Here is a 10111-nt window from a genome sequence, read left to right as displayed (position 1 = left end):
TAGGGGTCCCAGAAGGAGAAGAGAGAGAGAAAAGAACAGAAAACTTATTTGAGAAAATAATGGCTGAAAACTTTGCTAAACTGGAGAAGTAAACAGACATCCAAGTCCAGGAAGCACAGAGAGTACCAAACAAGAAGAACCCGAAGAGAACCACACCAAGACACGTTATAATTAAATTGTTAAAAGTTAACGATAAAGAGAGAATCTTAAAAGCAACAAGAAAAAAACAACAACAACTAGTTACATACAAGGGACTGCCCATAAGACTATCAGCTGACTTTCAACAGAAACTTTGTAGGCTAGAAGGTAGTGGCATGATATATTTGATATAATGAAAAGGAAAAACCTACAACACTATCCAGCAAGGTTATCATTCAGAATTGAAAGAGAGATCAAGATTTTTACAGACAGGCAAAAGCTAAAAGAGTTCCTCACCACTAAACCAGCATTACAAGAAATGTTAAAGGGAATTCTTCAAGTGCGAAAGAAAAGGCCAAAACTAGGGATAAGAAAATATATGAAAGAAAAAAATCTCACTAGTAAAGGCAAACATATAGTTAAGGTAGTAGACCAACCACCTATAAATCTAGTATGAAAACAATTAAAATTGCAGTAAGTACATACTTATCAATAATTATTTTAAAGGTAAATGGACTAAGTGTTCCATTTAAAAGATATAAGGTGATTGAATGGATAAAAAAACAAGACCCTTACATATTCTGCCTACACGAGACTCGCTTCAGATTGAAAGACACACACCAACTGAAATTAAAGGGATGGGAAAATGTATTTCATGAAAATGGAAACAAAAACAAAAAGCTGGGATAGTAATACTTATATCAGATAAAATAGATTTTAAAATGAAGACTATCACAAGGGACAAAGAAGGATCCAACAATTCCACTATAGGTGCTTATCTGAAGAAAACAAAAATTAATTTGAAAAGATGTGTGCACCCCTGTGTTCATTGCAGCATTATTTCCATATTAATAGCCATGATACGGAAACAACCTAGGTGTTCATCAATAGATGAGTGGTCAAAGAAGAAGTGATATAAAAGTTATTTTCATGGTTGAGTAATATTCCACTGTGTGTATGTGTATATGAAAAAGAATGAAATCTTGCGATTTGTGACAACATGGATGAACTGAGAGCATTTATGGTAAGTGAAATAAGTTAGAAAAAGCCAAATACGGTATGTCACTTATATAGTTATATGTGGAATCTAAAAATCTAAACAAATACAAACAAAACAGACTCTTAAATACAAAGAACAAACTGATAGTTGACAGAGGTTTGGGCAGTGGGGGGACGGGCAAAAAGGTGGAGAGGATTAAGAGGTACAAACTTACAACATAAATAAGTTACAGGGGTATGAAATACAGCATAGGGAATACAGTCAACACAACTGCAGTAATTTTGTATGGTGGAAATGGTTACTAGACTCCTCATGGTGATAACTTTGTATGTCATCTATACTTTAATTGAAAAATATCTATTCAGGAATTGTAAATTCAGATGCCTTCAGATGTCAGGCCGAAATCATCATTGTGTGAAGGGGCAAGGTATGGACCTTGGCCAGTTGTGTTCTGTACAATTGTTTTCACATGTTAAACATGACCAAACAAAGCTAATACGGTTCTGGTAAACACACACACACACACACACACACACACACACACACACACACACACACACACACTTTTTACCAAGATAGCTAGGTGGCAAACTGTGCATCCTCCACTCCGACTTCCTCCATCCAAACGCTGTTTTCTGATTAAAGGGGTGAAGGTGGTGAGAGGTCAAAGCCAATGCGAACGCTCTTGGGAGAGCACTGCAGAGGAGGAAGAGACAGGCACGCCTTGGACAGAGGAGAGCTGAGTCCAGATAGAGGCTGTGGGTAGAGGTGTGGGGGAGAGAAGGCAACTGCTGGGGTAAGGACAGAGTGCAGAAGTGGCAGGGCTGTGACCCCCCTGCCCCGCCCCATTAGTTTTAAGGAAGGGAGATCACACGGGTTAGCTACCACCACATCTGTGGGGCATTTTACCATTTCATAAAGGACTTCTGAGAGGGGAATCATTTCTCTTTTGCAGTTGAGAGAAATGTTGTTCAAAAAATTCAGTAGCGACAGGATTTTGGACACAAGACACCATATCCACTCTACTGTGTTAGGCTGCTGAGCGGGGAAAGAGAAGGCACTAGCCTGGTGTAAGTCGGGCAAAGCAGGCTAGCAGAAGCGCCCTCACACTGTGGCCGTCTCTCCTGTAAGATTGACAGAGTGCCTGCCTTGCTCTGAGAGCGCGTCACTGACGATCATCTTGGAGGTGATTGCTTGTGACTCTTCCAAAGCCCTCAGCAGCACTGAGTACGAGGTGCAGGAGAGAGGAGACGATTGATTGGCCCTGGTTCATGTGCTTATTTATGGCCTGACTTGTCCCAGAGAGCATCGAAGGACATGAGACCCGCACTGCCGAGAGAGGCATTGATCGCCAAATGTTCTGTTTATGTCTGTGTCCTCTAGTACTTGAGCCTATAGATCTTGTCTTACTCATTTATGCATTCAACAGATTGTGCAGCATGCCCGGTGCTGGGCTAAGGGCTTAGAACATCACGATGACCCTGCGCTGAACTGACCTGCTCTCCACCTTCACAGCTGTACAGTCTACATGGGGACAGAAAATTAATTCAAAAATCACACGGACATTAAAAGATTTAAACACAGTGAAAGAAAAGACATCTCTTTTCTCTTGTCCCCAGCATAAGGCTGGCACAAACATGGTTCTCAGGGAGCAGCTGGCAAAGGAACCAGAGGGTGAAGGAGCAGAGGAATGCCCAGCAGCAGCATGGACGCCTGGGGCTGTGCTGGGGGTCTCCATCCGATCAAAGGGGAGCCTTGTCCATCCCTGATGTAGCTGCCCTCTGAAACAGCTGGGGCGCACCCTCTCTGGCTGGGGCTCCCTGGGCCAAGCCTTGGACAGCGAGGTCTTCTCCAGGGGTGCAGCCTGTCGCTGGAGATCTGGCTTGCAAGCTCCACTACAATGATTATGAGAAGTTTTCCTGACAAGCCAGCCTCCTAGATCCCTGGGTTTGTTTACAAGCGCATCCTCAATGCTACGGGCACCGGCCTCCACAGCGCCTTGCGGAATGAATGAAGCAGCACATGGATGGACGGGGAAATGGCGAATGCCTCAGTGTGTATCCGTGTGCTGTACTGAGCCTTGCCCCTCACCAGGCTTTCCTGTGGGGGCTGTGGGCTGGCTGGAGACGAGGCTGAGTGGGGGGAATCGCCTGACCAGCCCTGCTCAGACATCAGTCAATTTCATTCAATAAATATTTATGTTGGGATTTAAGTGTGCTCTGAGAGCCTGCTGCTAGGTGAGCTGAGGTCAGCAGGAGGGAGGAGAGGCGGTGGATGCCCTGCCTCTGGAGTGTGCTGAGGAGTCCTGCTGTGCACACATGCTCTGTCCAGGCTGGGCAAGATGAGGGAGAAGCAAGTCACAGAAAGAACGAGATAGTGTGAGAAAGCAGTGGAGTGGGTGGGCGGGGGCAACGTCCTGGACGGGGGGACACTGTGGACAGGAGTGAGCTTCTGAAGGGAAGAGGGAGGGCCCTACAAATCCAGGATGGCAAGGGAATCCCAGAAAAGTCACCGTTGTGAAGCACCTCCTGATGGCTGGGCCAGGAGGCATCTCCAACCCCACTTGGTAGACCAGGAGAGGGGGATGAAGAAGAAGGCATCTTGGACCCCAAGTCCACCTAATTGAAAACCCACTCTCCTGCGACTGGAGATGTTTACATCACGCAAGTCTATTAGGAATGGGAGGCTTTCATTGTGTTTACGCATTATTCATGGAGCGAACTTACTTCATTTCTTCAGTCGTCATATCAGTTAATCCTGCACACTTATTGAACACTCAGCATGGCAATCAGCCGTGTGTTTTGTTTCAGAGGAGCGAGTCTTAGGAGAAAGGAGCAGTGGCAAGTGTTGAGCCTGGGGCTGGTAGCGGTGATTCTAGGCCTTCTTCCGTGGTTTATAGCTCCACATCTCTTCTCCCCACTCCTCCTCTTAACACTCCGCATCAGTTATTTCATTCTCTTTTTTTATAGGCTGGACAGTGAGGGGCTGCAGGCTGATGCTGGCCCTCTGGTGTGGTGGCTTGGACACTGGGGACAGGTAGGAGATCGTGCGGGGGCTCTGGGCAGAGAGGGTGCACATGAGGCTGTGTGAGGGTGTATACAAAGGAGGGCCCTCCCCCGCGGGGAGTGGGCTGTATTCGGAGAGCTGCCTTCCCAAAAGCTCTCTACGACAGCTGATAGGAGGCCCAGTGAGGCCAGTGCCTTCTGGTGGGTACCACATGGTGTCGGTTTCCTTTCTCTCTGCCATTCCTTCTCCTTTCCTCGCCAGAATCTCCAGGGCCTGGGTCCCGATGCCGAGAGCTGGGGTCTCTGCCCCTTGTGCCAACACAGAGTGGGTGCTAGATAGGAGTTTGTTGAGATGGACTTAGGATAGGAAAGAGATTGACAAAAAGGTATTATTAGTCTGAAAGTTCCGATAGACTCACAGAGAATTTATGTCAGGGCAGGGAAGTCGGACGCCTGCAGGAACGGGGAGAGTCACACACATGTGAGCCGCGGCCTGGAGGGAAGTAGTGTGGAACGTTGGGGCCCGGGGTCAGGTGGAGGTGACATGCCCAGGCTACAGGCGATCCATCCGAACTTCTAAAAGTTTCTGTTGGTCAAATAAAAGGCCTCTGATCCAATGTAAAGGCCCGTGGTTTACATTTTCTGGCGAAGTAAGTGTGTGCCGAGTAAAGCTGGACAAACCAGACAACGAAGAAGGGGATGTGAGGGAACAAGCATGGCCGCCTGGCAAAGGTAGGAGGAAGCCACAGAGGAGCTCTCCCAGGTGCTGCTGGTCTGGCGCCAGCCAGGCTCATCCTGGAGACAGAAGAGGCAGGTGACAGCCATATGTACCCAAGGCGGCTCTGGGCAGCATCTTTCCAGGAATGTGGTCCCTCGTGGGCCACGATAGTGGCAGGACAATGGTGATGATAATAATGGAACAGTCATAGCTGGTGTTTATGGAGTGGCTCTATGTGCTGGGCATTGATTTCAGCACTGTCTTATTTTTTTTCTTTTATTTTTTTAGAGCAAATTTTGGTGCACAGCAAAACTGTGCAGAAAGTACGGGAGTTCCCATGTCCCCCTGCCCCACACAAGCACATCCCCCACTATCAACATCTCCCACCAGAGGGGTACACTTGTTATAATCAATGAACTTGCATTGACAACCATACTCATCCAGAGCCCATAGTTACATTAGGGTTCATTCTTGGTGTCATATACTCTAAGGGTTTTAACGAAAGTATAATGACATGTATTCCCCACTGTGGTAGCAAACAGAATATTTTCACTGCCCTGAACACCCTCTAGCACTGTTTTCAGCCCTCTCACCAGCCCTTGATGTAGGCATTTCTATCCCCCTTCCCAGAGGAAGTCCCCGAGGTCCTGAGCGACCACGTGACTTGCTCAAGCTCAGCAGCTCCCGGACGGGAGCCAGCTCGATGGGGCTTGGAGCGAGGTGTGCACAGACTGTGCACCTGGCTGCCTGGTGCAGCGCCTTCCTGGCCTGTGAGGATTAGGCAGCCTTGACTGGGCTGTGCGGTTCCTCAGGAACCACGAGAAAACACTCTGTCCTGTGGCCACTGCCCGAGAAGTTATTGGAGGTTGGCTTGCATTGAAGTAGCTGCTTTTACTTTCTATATGACAGTAAAATTAATGAAAGAGGGAATTTCCAAGATAAGAAAACTCATATCTATCCCTGGTGTGTGTGTGTGTGTGCTGTTCATACTCCCCTGTTCATCTGGAATTTCAATTAACTGTTATTTCCTCCCCACATAGTCCATCATATTTAGCTCACCCCAGCTTTCTTGGCAATTTCCAAAACTACATGACAATGGAATGTGGCGTCCACCCTGAGTAGGCACACGGCCCTTCCTGCCTGGGAGAGCCATGTGGCTACGGGATTACCCCGGAGAGGCCTTTAAAATTTTAATAACAATATTACAAGCCACCGGAACCCTTGCAAAACACAGAATTAGGAATTCGGTGTGTTTTCTCTTCCTGAAATTGGAGTATTTTATCTGCTTCACCCCATTGTTGGGACTGTAAACATGTTCACTGAAATGGTTTCTGCTAAGGAAAGCTTAAAAAGGGAGGCTGGGAAGCACTCTTCTGAGGACAATTTACATGTCAAGTCCAACATACATGTCCGTGCATCTGGGCTCAGAAGGTGGTGACAGTGGTGCCTCCAATGATTCTCCAGTTTTCCTGAAACAAGCAAACAGCCAGACACGGGCACCTCGCCTGGTGTCTGAGCCATCCACCTGGAGCCTCCAACCCCTACATTTTCTAAGGATTTAAGGTTCTTTTCAGGAATCAATTTAAAATAATTCATATTTCAACTGAAAGACAATTTAGGGCTTACACGGAGAGACGCTCCAACTTCCAGCGTTTTATTGCTGCTCTCAGTGTTTTTGAGATGACAGTTTTCCCTTCATAGAACAAGTTTAAAATTAGAAAAATCAAACACCCATTAGAGAAAGCAGGTTTACTCTCCCATTAATTGATGCGGAGATGTAAACTCCTCGCACCCGGCACAGCCCGGCCTCGGCAGGGCTGTGCTGCTCTGGGGGAGCGCCTGGCTCCCCACGCATAAATCTTAGGGGCTGTGTGGCTCTCTTCCCACGTTTATTTTATTTTTTAAAGTGAGCAACCTTGAAAGTTGAACTCCCCACCCTGTCTGGTTTCTCTCTGCTCTGCTGGACAGAGGTACAGTAGCCGCCTGTTCAGCAATCAGAACATTGTTCTTGTAGGGAATGGAGACTGAGTGTTAAACCGGGAGAAGGAGCACGGAATCGCCTCCTTCCCGAGGCTGGAAGCGATCCAGGTGGGGAAGGAAGGGCGCAGGTTCCGTGTGAGGGTCTGCTGAAATACGACCCGTGGTTCTAACTGGCAGCATTGCCGTCCTAACAGAAGCCCCTCCAATGTCTTCGGTAGCTTTGATTTTGGAACACGTCACATTCCTCATTAAAGCAATCACTGTTAAAACATAAAGCAACACAGGATTTATTTCTTCATTAAACTGATGATCCGTATATGAAGCCAATTAACATTATGAGTCTGGTGAACATCAAGTGTAAAGAGGTTAGAGAAAATTAAAAGCAGTCACCTTGGTCTTTAGATAAAGAAAGTACACTTTTAGGTTGTAAATCATCCGAATGTCCAAGCGGGACAGATCGGTGAATTTGGTTAATTGGAAAATACATTTTACGGCACAGAATTAAGGAAAAATAACCTTTTTGTTGCTAACGCATTTTTCCCGGGGGTGGGGGTGGGGAGGACGGTAGCGAATGCACATATTTAGTCTTCTCCTCCCTGGCCGGGCCGTGCGAGGCAATCAGAGGGGAAGGGGGTTTCCCGCCTCAGTGTGCGGTAGCCTCTCCTTCTGACTCTGCTCGGTGGTTTGTTTATTCGCTGTTTTGTAACAGGAACAGCCGGCCTCCGGCTGGGGCAGAGGGGATGTCGGTTGAGGCGGGTTTTAACAAAAGTATAATGACATGTATCCACCACGAGAGGTGGGTGTTTTCGGGGAGCCCGGCTGGTTGCCCGGCCAGGGAGGCGGCCAGGCTAGCCTGGGGGCCCCCGGAGGGCCGGGAGCTGCGGGGCCAGAGCCGCGCGGGGGATGCGGGATGGAGATTTCGGTCCCTGCGGGGAGCGCTCAGCGCGCGTCCCAAGTAACTTTTCGCGGTTTGGACTCGAGAGAATACCAGTGGGTCCCCGACGCCCGGGACCAGCGGGGCGGGACCCGCCGCCGCGCAGCTCAGGCCCCAGAAGACCTCGGACCCGCCTCGCTGCCCTCCGCAGCCCCCGGGGAAGCGGTGCCGCTGTTTAGGGCTTGACCGGCCGGGAGGCGCAGAAAGCGTGCTGCCCGCAGACCCCGGACCAGCCTGTCCATGCCCAGCAGATACCGGGGATGGGGCGCTGAGGCTGCGGCTTGGACCGCGTTGGTCCCTGCGGCGTCGGGCGCCTGACGCCGAGTCCTCGCACAGACCTCAGGTGCGCCCAGCACCTCGGCTGAGCCGCCTGGCGCTGCCCCGCCTCGCTGCCCCGGCGCCGGCTGCAGAGCGCTCGGGGCGCGCGGGCGGAGAGCTGCGCCCAGGGCCGGGGGCGGGAGCCCCAGCGGGCCGGTGGCAGACTCGGCGAGCGAGGGGAGCCTCGGGCTCTTATCAGGGGCTCCGAAGAGCAGGGTCCTCGGAGAGACACCGGAGAGGACGGCGGCCGCGAGCTGCGCCTCCTGTCCGGGCTGAGACGAGGTCTGGCCTCTGGGTGAAGTGGGCACGGCTCTCTCACTGCCCCGCCGGCCCCACCTGCTACCGCATTCGCCCCGGCCGGCCGGCGTGCCACCCGAGCCCGCCGCCTGCGCTCGCGGAGTCGGTGGTCCTGGCGGAGCGGGCGCCGCGGGCTGTTCGCGCTGGGTACCGAGCCGAGTTTCCAGCGGCCTCTTCCGCGTGCCGGGCCCACTCCCGGCGCCGGGGCGGGCATTGCCCAGGGGGGGCCGCAGGGGCGCAGGGGCTCCGCGGGCCTCGCGGGAGTGGTGCCTCGTCCTCCTCTACCAGGCGGGTTTCGGAGCGGGGTCCTCGGCGGGCCAGCGCCCGGCCCCTGCCCTCCAGCGGGACGCGCCGCGCCCCGGAGAGCGTCTCGCGCGGGGCTGCCAGGCCTTTGTTTCCAACGCGCTGTGTCCTTAAGGTCGAGGCTGGATCCCAGGCGGTGCACGGACGCGACCCCCCGCCTGGCCACGGCTCCAGCTCCCGAACGCAGCATTAGAATGTTTATAAAATATTCAATTTATGCAGTCTGTCCAAGAAGCCATCGGCCCAAAATAAAATCAGCAGTCTAGACGGAACACAGACACCAGAACTTATCAACAGTTGTCTGACTTGCATCTTCTGATGCATCTTGAGTGGGTCATAATACCAACTTTATTTTCAGTGGTGCATAAATTAATTACACGCATTTAATAACCAAAATATCATTATATTCCCCCTTTAATATCATAAAGGCTTTCCGCCAGGGAAGCACTTAATAGTGCAGGGGGCCGTAACGGGCTATTATCCTGGTGTAATGCTATTACAGAACCAATTATGCGCCATTAGACTTGCTTTTTTTGCAGTTTATGTGATTTGATCCAATCCCGCGCCCCTGACTTGAAAATTTCAGCCCGGTGCTTTAGAGTTTAATTTTCGCCCAGGCAGAGGGAAGGGCGGTCCCTCTCTGCTGAGCGGCTGCCTCGGATGCATTTTAAAAGTAATTGCGAAGGGTCCCACCGCATATCATTTGCATGGAGAAGCAACCATAAATTCAGGGACCCCTTGCTGAGAACAAAATCAAACTTTCCTTTTGTACGGTCGCTTGGAAAGGGAAGCCGTGTGCAAAGAGTCCCCCCAAAACCCATCCGGCGGCGAAAATTAGCGGCGCTTTGTCAATTCGAAGCTCGGGAGCCGCCTGGCCGGTGACGGGGGCGCGCCCAAGCCTGAACTCTCCGGGAGGAAGAAGGTTTGCGTCGGGGACTTAAAAGGGGGTGGGGCGGGGTGTTAAGAAAATACTGCCTTTTTGCGGGGGTGGTGGGAGTGATGGTTGTTACTCTCCTCTGTGAAAAGAAACGAGGGAAAAGATTCCTGGTGCTTGCTGAGAAATGACGGATTTTTTTTTTTTTACACCACGTGGGCCATTTGTAAGGCCCAATAGACCTATCCAAGTTACTCGCTGTAGACAGCGCTGGAAATAATCAGATTAAGGCCAATTATGCGTGAGATTATAAAGGCGAGTGCCGAGCCGCGGTGCGCGCTGTAGACAGACAGCAAGACATCTGGCCACTTCCCCAGTCACTTTTCTGGTCGTGTGGGCGCCAGCAGCGCCGAGCCCCGCCCGCCTCCCGCCGAGCCGGGTGCGGACGGAGGCCGCCGCGTTCCGGCCTTGCTCGCCCGCCGCCCGCCGAGGTACGCGGGCTCCCGACCGGCTCACCGCATCCCGCGCGCCAGGCCTGGGGCTG

The sequence above is a fragment of the Eptesicus fuscus genome, chromosome 17 (assembly GCF_027574615.1).
Source record: "Eptesicus fuscus isolate TK198812 chromosome 17, DD_ASM_mEF_20220401, whole genome shotgun sequence".
Classification (NCBI taxonomy): Eukaryota; Metazoa; Chordata; class Mammalia; order Chiroptera; family Vespertilionidae; genus Eptesicus; species Eptesicus fuscus.
Note: the sequence above shows the minus strand (reverse complement) of the source record.